This window comes from Centropristis striata, chromosome 11 (genome assembly GCF_030273125.1).
Source record: "Centropristis striata isolate RG_2023a ecotype Rhode Island chromosome 11, C.striata_1.0, whole genome shotgun sequence".
In the NCBI taxonomy this organism is placed as follows: domain Eukaryota; kingdom Metazoa; phylum Chordata; class Actinopteri; order Perciformes; family Serranidae; genus Centropristis; species Centropristis striata.
Window position 1 is genome coordinate 17,654,360 of NC_081527.1, and position 18,848 is coordinate 17,673,207.

At 38.7% G+C, this 18,848-nt stretch overlaps 1 protein-coding gene across 3 annotated transcripts in view; it reads right to left on the minus strand.

The window, feature by feature from the left end:
• The window catches only part of LOC131980319 (dipeptidyl aminopeptidase-like protein 6), a 109,179-nt gene that overhangs the window by 34,251 nt on the left and 56,080 nt on the right, over window positions 1-18,848 (minus strand). The gene's annotated exons all lie outside the window — the stretch shown is intronic.

Consider the following 18,848-nt stretch of genomic DNA (forward strand, 5'->3'; position numbering starts at 1 on the left):
ACACATGCGCACATTAAAACGATAGTTTGGAATATTTGAAGAAGGGTTGTGTAAGTCTGTCCCAGTCTGGTGAAGAAGGCAGCAGTTCCAAGACGTAAAATAAGCAATGTGCTGCTGTGGACGGAGGCATGCTATTTTTCTATCTTGCTGTCAGACAACCTTTTTCAATGGGGAACTGAAGCCATTATAGCCATTTATGTGCTCTTCAATGACAACAAACTCCATTGACAAACAGTCATTTTACTTTGCAGAACACAAGGGTTGCTGGTCTAGCGCTGCCTCAATAGGTTAGTTAGTTTATTATTGGGTGACTTTGGTGAATCTGAACTAACCCTTTAAAGCGCCAAAGTCGCAAATACGTCAAACAAACTCTTTGATCGAAGAAGTAGACGTAAGCCAGCAATTCTTGTGTTCTGCAAGGTAAAATTGTTTTTTTGTCAATGGAGTCACCAAAGTAAAGCAGTGAAGATATAAACCTATACTGTAATTTATTTTTTTCTGTTGCTATAATATGTTTGCTGCTGCCCCTGTCCACAGCAGAGCATTTCTTAGCTTCCATGTCTGTACTCATGCCTCCTTGACTGTAAGTAATAAACTTATAATGGATAAGTACCTCATATAACCCCACTTTAAAAAAAAAAATCAAAACTATTCCTTTAATCTCTCTGGTCACAGTCAGTGAGAAAAGTGAGCCGTTCCAGCCAGCTGTGTTAGTCCAGCTGTTGATATACTTGTTAGCAATTAGACCCGGCTTCACTCTGCCCGCAGTGAGTGGTTATACAGTATGCAGCAGCTCAGTGAACCATCTTCAAGTTAATGAGGGGTGTGTGTACCCGTGAGAGAAAAGCCGACGGCTCGGCTGTCGGGCAGAGATGATGCCTTTTTTATAGTTTAACTGCTACAGCGCAAGTTACTTCACATTTAAATGTTTAAAATGTACCTTTGTGTATGTGTGTGTGTGTGTGTGTGTGTGTGTGTGCATTTACAATGCCTGTGCACCTACTGTCTCTGCACCGTTTGTCTCACAGCAAAGCAAATCAATACTGAAGGTAGTGAGTACACATAGAAAAACAGCATGCATGCCAATAAGCTGATTTATTGCTGCAGAGGTAAGGATTTTCGCGATAAGGTGTATACTGGATTCGTAAGATATTAATGCCCCTGAAAGACACGCTGTTGCCTTTGATATCAACAATCATCCAGACCTCTGACCCTAGGTAGGAATAAAACAATAAGATGCATTGACATGCATGCAGATAACGGTTTTGTTTCTGCATCTGCTCACTTGTTATTTCCGTATATATCAGCACTGAAAATGGCCATGCACTTAGCGCAGGCAGGTGATTTAAATGCATTGTCCGTTTGTTTAGTGCAGCCCGTACCTTACAGTGAGGTACAAGATCTATAAATGTGACAGCTGGATCTACGCCACATAACAGGGAAAAAGTGTCTCTCAGCAGAATATTTCCAGACACTTTGATGCCAGCCTGGGAGGCATGTGAGTAAATATTTAGTTCCAGTCATTTTTTTTCCTCCCACAACAAATTCAGCATGCTCATTGTACTGGAGCACAAGAGACACATGGTAAAATGCTTTCAGACAGCATACTTTTTGAATCTTAAATACATCTCCCGCAGGCCCTGTGGGCTAATTCAGGCTGTGGAAATGTAGGATGCAGATGACTTGACGAGCAGGAGCAGCTTCCCTCCCATGCTTGGCATTTCTGTAAACAGACACCCAATTATTCAATCAGAGGTCAGGGAGCTTTTCCGCAATTCAAATCGATAGACAATCAGATACTGTTGGACGTTTGCCTTTTTCACTGTAAACTCCTCAATATAACAGCAGCCAGTTGAAACGGATACGGCCATTAACCTTCACTGTCAATACTCCTGCATACATAACACAGACTTGAGAGAGATGTGATCAATGTTTATCGTACTTCCTGTGACAAGCTGTGCGGTGGTCAACGGAGCCGTCAGGACAGCTGTCACTGCTACTAAAACCACCCACTCAATTAACAAAAAGCTGCTGCAGAGTGCAACATTAAATAATAGCATCAGGAGTTTGTTTACTGACAGTCTTGTGCTCTGTTAGATTTATTTTAAAGAAAAAGAAAGATTAAGATTAAGATTTCTTTTATTAGTCCCACAACGGGGGAATTTCAAGAATTACAGCAGTATAAACTAGAAATATAAGAGGTATTAGCAAAAAAACAACTAAAAAAAGTATTAACAATTTACAATATCAACACGCTTCTTACAGCTTGTTTCAACAAGCTTAATTCCATGAAATTCAATTATGATAATTACATTTTTACATACAAGTACGTATTAGCCTAAATTATTTTCTGGTATAACATAAGGATAATTCCAGATGTTTCCAAAGGACGCACGGTTCAAAATATAGGAAAAAAGTTGTGCTGTAGGGAACACTGTTTAATCTCTAAGAGAGTTCTTACAATAGTTTTCTTCCACAAGAATAACAGCTGCAGATGGAGGTGGCTGAACCGTGTGGGAGTCTGTTTATGAACTAGTTATGACGTGCTGTCCGCCCCTCAGACTGAAATCAAAAGCTATTCTGAACCTGAAGGAGGCCATCATGGTACACATTCTATTCTCAAGGGCATTCTTCACATTAAAAGCAAGCAAGAGATAGTTGTGTCAAGGATGACACCAGAATTACTGCCTTGCAGCTGTATGCCTCCACCAATCTCCATTCAAATATGGATGGTGCTGCTACAGAAAAAACAAAATGTGGATGTTTTACACATGTCTACAATCAGGCGTCACAAAAGACCGACAAAATCACCACAAATCCCAAGATTAGTGTTACCAATCCAACTTCAGCCTGACAGAATTAAACTCTCATTTCACCACTTATGCTACAACAAATCCCATTCTTAAATTCAACACTCTTTCTTTAAATATCGAATGTTTTCAGTTACTTCTTAGTTTAGTTATTTACGCGATCCACACGATTCACTCTTCAATGGGGCAGAGTTCTCATTAAAACATTATGAGTGATGTGTTAACTGCATACCAAATGAATCAGGACGCACAAGGCCGAATTGCCTACAAAGTTAGCATCCGATAACAAGCAATCAAGCACTACAGCATTCAATGGCTTTTTAAAAGCAGAGCCCGGTGAAGGGTTCACTTCACAGAAAATGCATTGAGGCTACATAAATTCCGTCAAACTTCAAGGGGAAAGTGAGAGCAATACAACATCACTGATCTTTTTTAACAGAATATTCTCTTAGCTTAGATACAATCACAAAAACACAGAATCCGTCAGCCTTTTAGCCTGTTGTTTTCTTCTGTACCAAGCCTGTTTTGTAACGAGTAGGCTACCCATAATCTTATCTTTGATACTTCACCTCAGGTATAACTGCATTCTTAACGGTGCATATTACTAAGTGGATGAAAAGAAACTAATCAAGAATCTTACGGTAGGTGAGCAAAGCACCAAATCCCATCCAACAGGCGGACCTGAGAAATGACGTGAGAATCACCTGTTCGACTAACTTTAGCAGTTTAGATAAAATACACTCAACTTCCCTGCTGTCTGAAATTTTAAAATAAACATTTTTTGGCTTTGCTGAGGTTTCTGTTTCTGTCGTGGCTGCCTGCCAGGTCTGTAAAATTATAGCAGAAACACTGTTCTAGATCTGCTGTATATTAAAGGTGTCTTGAGATAACTTCTGTTATGATTTGGTGCTATAAAAAAAAAACTGGCTTGACCAACACAGTAAACGACCAAATATGGTCACAATATGGTGTTGAATAATGGCCAGAACTGTTTTTGCAGAATAGAAGAAACTTTTTACTGAAAATGTTCCTGATATTTCACATTCAAGTACAAAAAGAATGGACAGACAACCTGAAAACACAATGCCAGACATAGAAAGAGATCTGGAGAGATCAAACTGTAACATTATAGTTATGGATTACCACTAAAAGATGGCTGCTGTTCCAGTCAAACAAATCAGGATCAAACATTTCCCACAGTCTGTCTGGAAATTCAGTCTAGCAGTAGTGTTGTAGGTAAGGATAACACAGTCCTGTTGTCAGGGCAGCATCTAGTAAAGTACTGCTTTACTTGTTTTGGTGCTCCTTGATTTGTTGCAGTTTTTGGTCTGTGGCTGGAAGAATATTACTTGGTGTGCATACAGATTTATTTGCATCTTTAGGTATTTGTCACCTGCAGAATAAATGTCATTCTTAGCTTTGTTCTTTTGGTCTGAGCGTTTTTTGTCGATTTCAAACATGATCAGAAAGTCTGAGAACTGCTCACATGTCATTGTGATGGCTAAAGCCTTTTTTTCTATTGTAGCATGTTTTCGTTCAGTGGTGCTGAGAGCTCTTGAAGCATCTGGTTAAATGTGCCATCCTCTTCTCTGTTGAGCAAAACAGAGAAGCTGAGAGGTTTCTCTGTCCTGAAATTGTAGGGTTTCCAAACCTAGTGGCTGGCTCAATTCTTGTCAAAAGTTGTCTGTTGTGAATCTCGACCAAGTCCACACGTTCTTTGCTCTCAGCGGCTCACTCAGCAACTGTGTGTTCTCAGATGAATGATTAACCATCCCATCCCAGAGGCCTTCTCACCCCACAGTGGGCCCCTCCATGTTTGTGACAGCTTACATCACGTCAATGATCTGTTCCAGAAACTCAACAGAGGTTTTGGTGAATTCACACACTCACTGTTTAGTGAGATGGCTGTTTGTTACAGTCACTTTAACACTGTCATCCATGGCACGTCTTGCTGAGCCGGAGTGTCTGCATGGACGAGGATGTAATCCATCTGGCAAACTACTCCATAGACTCTCCTGCAGCTGAGACATTCTCTTCTGAGGAGATGCCAAATAAGAGACTGTTAAAGCAATGTCTCTCAAATGGAGCAATAAAGATGTTTTCATTTGCAAAGGGGATTTAACAAAACGCCAAATTTGCGTCCAATTTCGAGAATACTTTAGCGCCCTCCAGCTGTCCAAGAGTGTGCTCCACTGATGGAAGCACATATCTCGGACAAGAGTCGTTCAACTTTGTCGGGTCCACACGTACGCAAACCTCTGTGCCATCAGGTTTTGTAACTGAAACCCTTCATGCACACCAGTCTGTTGGCAGCTCCACTTTGGAAATCACTCCACATGAGCAGTTCTCTCTTGACTTTTGGTAGAACAGTTAATGTGACATGTCTCGATGTTGAAAGGGCAAATTGCTTGGCTTTATCAATTTCATATTTCCTCCAATTCCACTATGCCACTGAATAGTATTGAAATTGCTGTTTCACTGACTCTGGAAACACTGTCTGCACTCAGCTACTAAACCAAGAGTGACACTGTGAATGACTGAGTTGCATGACTAACCACAACGTAAAACAAATTCCACCACACTTACTACTCAGTGTGACATGCCAACATAAGACAGTTTAATCTTTGTAGGGTAACTTTGGCTGAACACTTAATTTATGGCAACACAGTTATATCTGCTGCTGTTTTTGCTTTGAGCTTCCATTCATGTTCATATAGTAAGACTCCTCTCAGTGTTTGTGTCAACAAATTGACGCTTTGTGAATATTTTTTTCTGCTTTAAAACACTTGACATTTAACCAGAAGACACACTGATTAGGAGATTAATGCAAAGCAAGATAAAAGAAAAATATTATTCAAAAAATGATGTATTTGTGTTTGTACATGCAGGGTTGGAAGAAGTATGCATTAAAAATGTTCATAAAAGTACAAAATTATTATAATTCATTATTATAGTAGAAGTGCCAAGAATAGTTATTGGTACACCCCCGTGTAAAATCACCCATTTCAGAATAATATATAAAACTAGAAAATTTCCTCTGGGGGAAATTTTGAAAGGGCCACGGGGGCTACTGCCGGTGTGTGTACACTATGATGAGATTCTTCAGAGATTTCAAACAATTAATACTAGTAATGTTATGATACTATATAATATACAAGGAGCACACCTACAACAAACATTCCTCTTCAAGTATTTATTTATACAGCAACCTATGCCCTTTAACCTCAAAATGTGTGTGTGTGTGAAACATTTGTATCTGGAGGAGTGTGCACGCTTACGCGCGCATATGTGTGTGTGTGTGTGTGTGTGTGTGTGTGTGTGTGTGTGTGTGTGTGTGTGTGTGTGTGTGTGTGTGTGCGTGTGTGTGTGTGTGTGTGTGTGTGTGTGCTTGCGTGTGTGTATCTTTAACTGTTATTACATTAAATGACCAGTGTGTGTGTGTGCGTGCGTGTATCTTTAACTGTTATTACATTAAATGACCAGTGTGTGTGTGCGTGCGTGTATCTTTAACTGATATTACATTAAATGACCAGTGTGTGTGTGCGTGCGTGTATCTTTAACTGTTATTACATTAAATGACCAGTGTGTGTGTGTGTGTGTGCGTGTATCTTTAACTGTTATTACATTAAATGACCAGTGTGTGTGTGCGTGCGTGTATCTTTAACTGTTATTACATTAAATGACCAGTGTATGTGTGCGTGCGTGTATCTTTAACTGATATTACATTAAATGACCATTGTGTGTGTGCATGCATGTATCTTTAACTGTTATTACATCAAATGACCAGTGTGTGTGTGCGTGCGTGTATCTTTAACTGTTATTACATTAAATGACCAGTGTGTGTGTGTGTGTGTGCGTGTATCTTTAACTGTTATTACATTAAATGACCAGTGTGTGTGCGTGCGTGTATCTGTAACTGTAATCACATCAAAGCATCAAAGCGTTGGGGTCGACCAATCAGAGCAGAGCAATCAACGGAATTAACAGCTGTGGAATCTTCTGGCGAAGTGAAAGCAGCCAGAGGTGGGCAGAGTGAAATTTCTGGCCTCGAACAGAAAGCATTTTTGGCAAAACCATAATACATAATAATTGATCCGACTTCACTTTGAGCGTCCTGAGTTCTTCCTGAACCTCTACATATGTTTTTTTTTTAAGAAAAATTAAAAAAATAGCTTTGTTAGAGCGATCTAAAAAAACAGTTAAATCTCACTTTTTCCGAAATCTTCCTGCGTTTTTAATATGGGACCCAATGAGGCTGTTGGTGGTTTTGGTGGCGCATCTTTGCGTCGTACGCCCAAACTATAACTCTGACAGCTTTACCAGAGGATTGTGAGTGAGAAGACAAATTTTCCTACATTTCTATGTATAAATTATTTCTGTAGAGTGGAATTTGCGGCCTGGAGTGCAGCTTTCAAATTTATTTTTTGACAGTTTTACCTCTCCCTCTACACTCTGAGCGATGACATCACACACTCTGACACGAACATTCCGTGCAATACACACCCATTATAATCTCAGAATTTCTCCAAAAATGATCATGGTCATTGATTGATAAAAAACTATATGACCTATCGAAATGCAAATTAATACACCAATACACAAGACTTGTGTCTACTGTTTAAAGTTTAAATGGAGTCTCTAGGTGAAATTATGCCGGAGAAGTAGACGTCTGAAAATCTTCAATTAATGTTCTTTTTTGCTCATTTTCTTTCGGCCGTCCCATTAATTTCAATGCAAAATTTTGGGCAGTTTTTCGCGACTTACGTCGCGAAAAATTCGTATTCCATAGAGAAAAGTAATAGCACACCGATTCCGATCAAACCGCACGTTTTGATATATAATTTAGCGGGACGAAATTGCCTCCGCAAGAGGAATAAGAAGAAATCCACAGTATAACAGTAGTGCTCGGTGCGATTGCCCCGAGGCCCTAATAACTGGATTATGTTATTACAATAACTGTAATAATTGATGTTTTCAAGTGTGAGCATCATTTTAAAAGGTGTTGTACATTTAGAACAATCACACGATCGCCCATAAAGTCCATGAAATGATTGGATTTATTATTAGCAGGTAAAGTGTACATCTTCTCAAAACCTTATTAATCAATCTCTTCCAAACATATCACAATGAAAATAAAACCACAATTAAAATTGGATTGTGTCCGAAAACAAAATTATTCCAACTTTATGGCCGACCGTGTATATAGCAGCAAACGGCTATTTGCTTTGTAAACGTATAGTGGAGTAATGGCATCCTGAGCAGAAAATTAGATCTTGCTTCTCTGTTCTGTGTTGTGGCAGCCATTCGGCCACGTGCGCATGTTGCTGCATGTGAGCACCCTGTTCCTTATAAAGTGACACCAAGGGCCGCTCCATAAGCGTCCTCCAATTCGTCCTCAAGTTCGGACTGAGAACAAGAGCCGTGTGGAGCGATCCCTTCTCAGATCTCTGAATGTTGTGTCAGTTTTGTTTTACAAAATTGACACAAACATGTATGAACATGATGGCCAAAGGTTTCATTATTTAAGAGCATGAGTCCTTGAGGATCCATTTAAAAGAGAGTATGTGAGTGAGTATACAGAGGGTATAATTATTCTGCACCAGGTTTGTTAATTAAATGAGCCAGATTATTGTTCTAAATATAATGTATAAAACGTCCCCATACTCTTTGACTGATCCTAGTTAATTCTAACTACTTTATAAAAACTGCTGGATAGCTTCATCTAGAATAACACATCAACATTATCTTTCTCGATTACAATTTGTATGACTAATGTGATTCTGTTTTTTGTCATTAAATCTGTCAAAGAAATGTAGTGTAGTATAAGCTACAATATTTCCCTTATAAACAGTAGATTAGAAGTATTAATTAGCATAAAATACTCAAGTAAAGCACAAAGCACCTCCAAACTGTACTTACATAGAGTAAATGTAATTAGTCGAATTCCACCGCTATATGTCTGAATGCATTTCACTGTCGAATTGAATCCTACAAGGACATTATTATCACCATTTTCGGGCTGGTTTTGATCATTTCCATGTAGCCCAGAGGCTTCTACTGTAGTAATAAAATAAAAATCTTCTAATTTTCTCCATTTGGAGAAACCATCACACTAAATCCTCTGTTGAAGCAAGTATTGAGTTTGAAAATTAATCTGTTATATCAACAGTGTGGAAGGTTTTTATGATGAAACACCCCATCAATTTAGGTACAATCTTTGTGAAGCTTCTCATATAACGAGCATCTGCCAAGTATATAGATTTAGGTAGAGGCTTTTTTCTTTTTATTAATTAGTTTATTTATTGTCTCTCTAGTTAAGGACCCAAAATATGCTCAATCCATGTCTCCAAACGTATAGGCTCAAGGCCAGCAGCGTATACTTTAAAATAGCACTGCTTTTTCATATAATCCACTGTTATTAAAGTGTCTTAGCTCTGATTGCTTTATCCCCGCAGACTGCTTTTTCCCTTTGTGCAATGTGGAACATTTCACCCACCTACTCAACCACAAATGAACAAGGAGCTCCAAACTCAGGCTGAATTCAGTCACATGAAAATGTATGAAAAGCATCAACACCTCCGTTGTTTCCAGCAAATTAAAACCCCGACAGACACATACAGAATCTAACTTGAGATCAGTGAATTTCCCTGATGTTCGACGTGTTAAAGTATACAACAAACTGAGCAACTGGTAACTTTGTATTCCCTGGTTGCTGACCTTTTTGAAGAGCTCTTAACGAGGCGAAAGCGCGGCTGTGTGCATAAAGGAAATCTTGACCTTTGGCAGCGTTTTCAGACATCACTGGCTGTCTGCATTAAGCCATTTCCTTGTGTTAGTGTGTGTGAAGAGCAGGCATGCATGCCGTACAGCTGATAACAATAAAAGCTGCATCAATAAATGAGAACCTGAGCCATTTTCACCCTCTTCTCTTCAGATGCCACATCTAAACAAACCCTGTGCATTTCAGAACTGGGGGAAGAAACACATTTTTTTCAATCCATTTGTTACCATTTTCATTCTATTTCGAGACAAAGGGGCTATAAGAATGAAGCATCTTTTAAGGTGAAGCTTCCTTTAACTCCCCACCACACACACACTAACACACACTCTCTCTAATCCTCTCTGCCTCCCACTTTCCCTTTGTCTCACCATCTCTTTGTCTCTCTGCTCGCTGCTGAAGTGTGAAATGGATCTTTCCTGATCTCTGAGCACCTGGTTTCCAAGGGAACCAAGAGAGTCATTTGAGTCAGATTTGCTGTGAAGATGTTGCTGGCTGCTGCGCGGTACAGTGGGGACTAATATTACTGCTGAGTGTCATGTGGGGAAATGTGACCAGGGGCTCGGCAAATTAACTCACAAATATGACACGAGGGAGCAAAGACGTTTGAAACAAAAGCAAACTTCAGCTGTCTAAAGACATCTGACACGCGACACACGATATATCACTCCACTGAAATGTAGTCGCTGTCTGAGTACGAGTCAAACTCAAGAGTGAAGCAGTAGCCTTCGGACATGAGGGTAAACTTTTCCTCTGGAACTGCATCAATAAATCATGGGCATTCATGAGTGAGATTAAGAATTCATGCCAGCTGGCTTTTTGGTTCATGGATAGTAGGGCAGCAGCCTGTCTCTGTCTATTCAGCTTGTCTTTGTCCACTTCGGAAAATGAGGAGTGTGAGGTTTACACTCTACTGAGGGGAGACAAAGAAAACAAATTGTTGTTTAGATGAGATATTGTAACCTGCGGATGTAATTGCTGACAAGAGATTGCCTCTGATAGGCAGAGGGAAGCACAAAATTGTGAACTGACAACATGCACAAATGAAGCTTCTTCTGCAGACTGTAGTCTACTGAAAACAAAACAACACAGATCAACACGTCAGACTCAAACCACTTTACTGTAAAGCTAGAGCCTGACCTATGTGGGATTTTTGATAGATGCAGATACTGATTATAGAGGGGGAAATTCATATGGTGGCCAAAATAGTAAAACATTTTAAGCTGGAATGAAAACATACATTTTTTATGTACATTGTGCACTGATTTTACCACTCTGCAAATGTAACGAGAGACCTACTTTCTCAAACATAAAACTCTATTAAATAATATTTAACATTGTTATACACGGTCGCCCATGAAGTTGGAATAAAATATTTTTTACCTCTTTCCATGAAAGGATTGTGACAATGTGATTTACTCTTGCCAGATAAAGGGTATCTTCTCAAAATGCTACTTTTTATTCATCAATCTCTTCCAAACATATCACAATGAAAATTAAACCACAATTAACAGAGGATTGTATCTGAAAACAACACTATTCCAACTTTATGGTGCACATTATTTTACATTATGCAAACAATGAGTTAAACTCAGTCACATCTATAATAGGAATCAAATGAATAGCTAAAAACATTACTGTTCAGTGTCAGTCAATTGCTGACTATTCAAAAAAGAATTAAAGAAACTAATAGCTCACACGATTTCTAAATAACATCAAGCAATATTTTCTGCATTAAATATTGTGTAAAAAAAATTCATAATGGCACATATCAGACAGCAAATACACAGATACGATATGCCTTTGATATGCCAATATCGGCTGACTACTGTATTCTACTCAAACTGTAAAGTACTGTAGGATAGTGAATCAGACGCATTGTGGCATGCATTCTCCATTAGAATAATTTTAATTGAACAAAAAGCATTAAAGAAAAGAGACTATTAAGCTTCTGTGCTGTTGGTCTAATAATGTGTAAACTGAGAATTATGCTGTATAAACTCATCTCTGACTCCAGTCGTGGTTTGCACAGTTGTTTAACAGAAGAGGAATGAAAGAGCAGCATGACCTGCAAGTAAAGTTTGGTCTTCCAGCACCATCACAAGCTAACAAGTAGTGAGGCACTTATAACATCTCCCTGCAAAGCTCCATCTGGTTGCAAGCAACTCTGCAATACAGATAAATAAGAAAAAAAACAATCATCTTTCCTGCTCCAAATTTAGCAATTTATTTGTGTTAAGAGATACAGTTCAGCTCTTGCCTTATTATAATTAATTGAAAGGACATTTTATGGAGTAGTATTGATTATTTTAGTTGCAGCACATGCTGGAAACACAACACTGACCTATTAGGAGTCAGTAAAGTTTATATGATTTTCACAAAAGTTGCTTATTTGAACATCCAGCAGACACAATGTTACATCTGCATTCAGTTGGAGTTATTCCATTCTCCCTCTAGTTATGTTTTAGTTTCCTCAAACTCCTGAGGAAAGTCTCTGGCTCCAAAGCTCCTAAATGCTCCACTACGTTTTCCAGCGAGGTGCTTTCTTTGAGTGTCTGCTGTTTGGGGCTGAGCTGCTCGTATACAGTGGGTTTATCTATCACTATTTTGCACTGCAAAAAAAAACAGCTGCTGGCCACTCTTGGAAAAAAGAGTTCCGTAAAAACCAAAACAATGAGCTGAAAGACGACAAAACTCTCCACAGAGACAAATCGCAATGTATCATGCTCCAAAACACGCTTGGCTAGAAGTCAGTGTTTTTTTAAAATTGTCTTTTGGTTAGCTGCCTGAAATAAGATCTGTGGTTTCATGAGCTAAATAGATTTCCAAGTTTTGCTTTACAGCATGAAATTGCTCAGAAAATACCCGACTTGGTGGTTGCTAAATGAGACTCCAGAGGTTGCTGTGGACATTACCGCCATCATCTGCTTAGTGGTGTCAAAGTCATGTAACAGTGGTGTAGTTTGTTTATAGCTCAACGTTTGCTATTTGACTTCCGACGATTGCATTTACACTCCGAAAATGCAATCATGCAAAACAAACCATTTAAGTATTATAAACTTTTGTTTGCCACACAGAGCTTATTTTTTCTGAAATAATCAAAAATCCAAAATAATTTTTGTTGTTGTTGAGAGAATCAAGACGATGCTTATTACTGGGTTTACCTATAAAAATATGTAATCCCTGAAGCACCCTGAAACACTTTCAAAGGTCTTGTAGCTAGCTAAAGACATTACATTTAATCATGTCAAAGAATTATTTTAGCACCATACGTCTATGTTAGGCCCTTGCAAACATACACAATACTGCAAAGTTTTTTCCCAAAATCCATTATAACTGTTGCTTACTGTCAAAATGTTTCAGCTTAACATGCAGAAATATAATTAGTGTGAACCTGGCATTTGGATATTTGTCCTACTGAGGCTCAACATCTTATTGCCTGTGTCCTCTTTTGTCTTCCTCAAGCTCAGATTTTAAAATATTTTGGTTTTTTTTACGGTTCATCGACTTGTAAAAACACATTTATGGGTTCTTCACCCTGTTGGTAGTGCATCCCACCACACAGCAGCTATTATGCATTTTCTTTTGCTTGCCAGCAGACCTTCACACAGCACAAAGTCAATGGAGAGCGATGAAGTGTTTTCCCCTCTGGTGTGGGCGGGACTTAATTGCTCTCTGTCTCCACAGAGCTGAGTTGCATAAAATTTTCCTCTGTGGGTTTCTTACTACAGACAACTGCTTTCACATCACATATTTGACCCATAGCTGATATAAAAATATGTATTTTTGCAGCTTTAAACATATACTTCCTGAAAACATATACACTTTTATGAATGAATAATAGCAGTACTGGTAATAATATTAGTAGTTGTGGTGGTGGTGGTGGTGGTTGCAGTAGTGGTTACAGTAGTGGTTACTAGTGGCACCACTGATATATTGTGAAGGTAAGTAAAAATAAGTGCATTATGTTGTTCTTTCACAACAAGTCAAAATAATATTAAATGATTTAGACTGCTGGCTTTTATGCCATTATCAGATTTCACCTGGGAATAAATAATTCAATATCTGATTAGATGCTTTTTCTCTTCCATGGCCCGGTCACTTAAATTCTTCCAGTCAGCTACAGTATTCTGTATGTTGACAATGTTAAATGAAATTACACCCAGTCAGCGTGTCTAATTTAAAAATACCATAAGTGCCGCACTTGTCTTATTGTCGGAACGGATACATTACCAGGCTGGAGAGGGAGGCGCTCCGAGGGATCTATTCTGTGTCTTCTAAGAATGTGTGTGTGTGTGTGTGTGTGTGTGTGTGTGTACCCGGATGTCTTTGTTTGCCTTAAAACAGGAACATTTACGCAATAAAGTGGACATATTAACATGGACAAGGTCAGGGCGAGTAAATGAAAGATTTGGTATGGTTTCCGGTTTTGCCGGTCCGGTCCAGTCCGTTTTGATCCGGTTTGGTCCGGAGCTTAAACAGGTTTTAGGTCAACTTGCTGAGGCAGATTAAAAAACGGCCTACATCAGCATCCTGTGTTGCAAGCTTTGCAGCGCTAAATTCAACTTGTATAACAGTTTTTTTTACACAGACTACAGGTGGGCCATCAAGGTGTATTAACAACCGTCAAAGTATATCTGGTGGCGCATATCAGCATTTTAAAAATATTTTTTAATCTGTCCAGGAGAACGACACTGTTGCCGATCAATTATCTCCCCTCACTCTATCGCACAAGCTTTGCAGTCAGCACAGATGTTCTCTGGTAAAGGAAACGGACATGCCGCAATATGACAACATGATTAATATAGTAACACGTTTATTTACGAACAGATACATGCAAAAGTTTTTCTATGTATGTCACATCCTGCACTGCCCACATATGGCCTTGGCAGGTGACGGTCACTTTCCTGCAATCATCCTTCATACGTTTTCTTCAAAGAAAACTAAAACTGATCCAATATAGATTTTTTTTTTTTTTGGGCCAAAAGGTGAGCCTCACTCATTTATTATTATTATTTTCTTCCTTTTTCTTATTCTGTTTATTGTCAGCTGGCAAACTTACCTGTGTCGCTACGCTACGATTCAAACGGCCACTAAGTGTGCGACACCTAGAGGTAAAATCTGGTATATTGGTCCAGTCCGGTGTTTGGTTAAATAATGAACCAGTTCAAAAATGTTATCACAGGTCCAGTCCTAATGGATTGGTCAAACAAACACATTCCTTTGACCCAGAAGGCTGTAATTTAAAAAAAGCTAAATAATACATGTTAGGTAACAAACCGTGATCTTAACATTTAGCAGCAGGAGGTGCTACATACCAAGTCTTTTTTTTTAAACAGGAGCAAGTTGAGCAGCTTCAAATGTTCCTGTTTAGTGAAGCAATAATTGAGTCATTGATAAATTCAAAATGACTGTGTTCTTGAATATTGTTTTTGTGTAAGCTTTGCAGCAGTGTCAACAAAAACACACACACACACACACACACACACACACACACACACACAAGCCTGTGATCTGGCAACTTTTCATCTACAATGTTATCCCAACAAAGGAAACCATGACAAAGTGGCTTAGTGTATTTGCTAAAGAGTAACTATGGAGAGGCTTAGAGTGTTGCCATAATTAAAAGTGTGTTGATTTCCTGGGTGACCCTTTGTGAAGTAAATGGGTTTAAAAGAAACCACAAAACAGATGGGGAAGAAATCCATCCCAATCTTTACAGAATAAATAAATATTTAAGAGTATGCTTCAGAGATTAGAAGTGAGAATCTGCGGGAAGGGATCCATGAAAGAGGGAAATGTGAGCCATTGTGACAAAACAGGCAAATCATGGAGTTATCAGTAGATGTTTTTTTGGGCTTTGTTTGGCTTTTCATTGGTCTTTGTAAGAATGAATAACATGTCATACTGAGTGAGTAACACTGGGAGGGAGATGAGAAAAGTAAAAATGAGGCGGTATTAACGCCTTCTGACTCTATCGTGAGGAAAAGAAGTGCTTCCTTAGAGGATATGAACTACAGCCTGCCTCTGGACAAAACTGGCACAGTATCTTTTAATCATCAGAAGAACTGTAGCGCACAACAACGTGACTAAAGTTGAATCACTAAAGAATGGATCAGCTGGAAATAAGCCTCATTGTTGTTTTTTCTTTCTTTTCTTTGTTAATTGAATGTTTTCCTAAAAAATGGCCCTGGAAATTAAATCCATTTTGAGTTAAAGGAAAGATAAGAGACCCATTATCCTTTCAGAACAATTACGTGTAGACCAAATACATCTAGAATGATGAAAGTTTCATGGGGGGGAAAAAAATCACAAAAACATTCACATTGAATTTAATCATAGCAGAGTCTTCCCACTTCATCAATTTTATAACAGGGCTTCCTATACTGCATGAGTCACCTTTGATCCCCTCAGTGGGAAGAGGTGCTTGTGCTTTAAATCACTGGTTCCTAACCTTTCTTTAGTCTGAGGCACCCCGCAGCCCTGTCGGATGAACTCCCCGACCCTTTCAACAGTCCTCAATGTTTGTTCCAAATGTATCAAACCAAGTACTACTACTACTAGTCCCCTTCTACTACTAAGCGGGAAGGTGAATGTTTCAACCATTTATCCATAAAATGTTTATCCATTACATTAAGCTCACTATTTCATCTGTTTATCCAAATTATTTAAACTGTTTAGTCATTAGTTTATTAAATGCTTCGAGTAAATGCTTTCAAACATATACAATAAGATGTTAATTTCTATTTTAACCATTCATTACTTTTACTTTTTTAACTGTTTGTCCATTATTCATTAATTATCCTTGACCACACTTGGTTCTTGGGTCGATCCCAGCTGACATTGGGCGAGAGGCGGGGTACACCCTAGACAGGCCGCCAGACTATCTAAGGGCTGATACATAGAGACAGACAACCGTGCTCTCATTCACACCTACGGGCAATTTAGAGTCACCAATTGCAAGTTTTTGCCTGTGGGAGGAAGCCGGAATATTACACCACCGTGTAGCCCTGTTTGTCCATAAGTTTTAGTTAATAATTTTAAACAGGTTAGGTTATAACTTTTATAGCTACCTGTTTAAACATCTGTGCTTGAATTCTACTAGTTTTCAACGGTGCTCAAAGTGGGCTGGGACTCACCGGTATGCAGTAGCGCACTGCTAAATTTTACCGTACCGTGAACACTGGCGCTTCTCACTTTATAATGGCCCGAAATAGGCTGCAGTGTTTCAGTTTTATACAATTTTGTCTTCATAATTTAATGAAATGTCCTGACGTCACGGTTACACGACTCTGCTCCACTGATCTCAGACCAACAGCTGTCCGCTCTCTCTCCATTTTGAGGATGAGCTCTAGCATGTCAGTGTTTATTCGACGTGATGCATCCTTACAATCCGGATTCACAAAAACATTCAAAAATAGAATATATCAAATTCATAATTATAGTGTTTATTTTCAAAAACAAAAGTTAATCAGTTTGAGCATGAAATATATTGTATTTGTAGAGTTTTCATGTCATAAAGTCTTTTTTATATCACATTGTTTTATTAATATTTTTAGAGAAACCTTTTGGGAATAAGCTTATGACACAGATCTGCTGCTAAAGGATAAAGTATGCACAGGTTTTGACGGGCACCTTGTTTCTGCATTTCTCATTTGCTTGCTTTTGTTTCGGGCAAATCGAATTTCCATCCTCCAGTTTGGAACTGTGGTCATGTGTGCACACTGAAGGGCTTCATGTTCACCTCGTAACGTTTAGCAGCAGGTGGAGGTGACAGAATTTATTTTACAATAGTCTTTCCTTTAAAACAACAGTAAGTTTGAGCTGCTTCAAATGTCAACGAACGGTGGTCATGTGTGCAGTGGGCGCTGAGAGACTTCAGGTGTACCTCGTAAATAGGCCTACAGCAGAATACATGTTTAAAAGCCCTACGGAATCCCCAAGCGCCTTACTACATTATATTTCATATGTTTTTACACCTTGAAATGCCACCTGGCACCTACATTTTTTGTTTCCCTGTTCATAAATAGAGACATTTCCATCACGTATAACAATTAACACTCCCCCATATGCCCGATGCATAAGCCAACATATTAATAAGGACAGTACTGCCACTTATTTTTTTTCCACTTCAGCATGTTTGCTCTCACTTTCACATGACTGAAACATAACATTTAGGTGTTACAGCTTACTTAATGTGGAATGTTTTATTTTCATCACAATTTCATCTACAGCTTTGGAAAAAAATTAAGAGACCACTGCAAAATTATCAGTTTTGCTAGTTTTACTATTTATAGGTATGTGTTTGAGTAAAATGAGCATTTTTGTTTCATTCTATAAAGTGCTGACAACATTTCTTTCAAATTTGAAATGAAAATATTGCCATTTAGAGCATTTATTGGCAAAAAATGACAACTGGTCATAATAACAAAAAGAGATGCAGTGTTTTCAGACCTTGAATAATGCAAAGAACAACATGTTCATATTAATTTTTAAACAACACAACACTAATATTTTAACTTTTTCAAGTTTACAAGTCATTATTGGTGGGATACTCTCAATCTTTAATCACAGCAGTGGTTTTTATAATCTTCCCCATAAAATCAGATTTGGTTCAGGTGGTCACCTGATCAGTGTCTCATTAAGTAGAATGAGGAAGCTTGTGTTGGAATTGAACAAACACTGGCATGGACTCACTGCCATAGATGTAGAGGTGCTGATTTAGGAAACATTTGTGAGAGTGGTCTCTACATTTTTTCCAGAGCTGTATAATCTCTCCATATTGCCCCTAACAGTGGCCCATGGTTGGGAATCAGTGCTTCAAAGGACAGTTTATCCTGCAGCTGGAGGTGGAAAGAGTGAAAGTGAATAGTACCTTGAAAAAGAAAATTGACCTGGAGCTGAAAAGCACAAGTTGGAGGAGATAGGATCATAAACAATAAAGTGCAAGCAACAAAAGACTGTGTGGTGGCAATTTCTGTACGCCTTTAGTGCATCACGATCAGCAACAATGTGCGGGGCTGTTTGCAGCGGTGCTCGACAAAAGAGACTGACAGTGATGCTGTATCAGATAAAGAACATGGAGGTGCAGCTGAGCCTCTAATGACTGCCCTAATCAAGACAAAAAAGAAACAGAAAAGAAAATAAGATGGCTTGGATTTATTCACATATATTCTCAGATTCAAGCTGAATAAAGAAGAGCCAAGTGCAACACATTACCCAACTGCATTAAAATCACCACTGTCAGCAGCAGTGATGTT